The 585-nt window shown below is 50.6% G+C and overlaps 1 pseudogene; it reads right to left on the bottom strand.

Annotated features, from left to right (window-relative positions):
* Window positions 1-219: 219 nt before the first annotated feature.
* Window positions 220-347, bottom strand: LOC136574187 (U2 spliceosomal RNA; annotated as a pseudogene).
* Between the last annotated feature and the right edge of the window lie 238 nt (window positions 348-585).

Below are 585 nucleotides of genomic sequence, written 5' to 3'. Positions count from 1 at the left end.
AGCGATAAAAAAGTCTTATAAACTCCAAAATGGTACAAATAAAAACTACAGGACATCACGCAAAAACACGAGCCGTCGCACAAGTATCATGCGATACTTCCGCCATGTATCACGTGGACATGAGGCCTAAATCTAAGTGCTTAATTGTTAGCAGCCGCAGCTGCGCTGCACCTCTTGCTCATCAGTTTTTTTTCCTGCTTTTGGAAACTGCTGTAGGAAAGGGGGTGCACCAGTACTGGAGGTACTGCAATACCAGGTCAATGTGTGGAGTGGACAGAGCAAGCACTTTTTCCAGCTCCCTGTTATAAAAATCCATTTAATATATGATCCCCAGATAGGGGACGTATCAGATGCAACACGCTCAGCCAGCACTCCGGGCACACCCACAATGCACTGAGGGAGCCGGAAGACCTTTGCATAGCCCCGCCCAACGCCTTCTCAACCGTGGTGAGCCGTCCCCGCGGGAGACCCGCGCCTGAATGGAGCATGTCCGGATTTTTTCCTGCACGCGGGACCCGCGCCTGCAGGGAAAAATGACATCCGCAGGTATTTTACTACCTGCGGGTGTCTAATGCATCCATATCC

The sequence above is a fragment of the Eleutherodactylus coqui genome, chromosome 7 (genome assembly GCF_035609145.1).
Source record: "Eleutherodactylus coqui strain aEleCoq1 chromosome 7, aEleCoq1.hap1, whole genome shotgun sequence".
Taxonomy (NCBI): domain Eukaryota; kingdom Metazoa; phylum Chordata; class Amphibia; order Anura; family Eleutherodactylidae; genus Eleutherodactylus; species Eleutherodactylus coqui.
The sequence above is the reverse complement of the archived record's forward strand: the minus strand, read 5'-3'. Positions and strand labels throughout refer to the sequence as shown.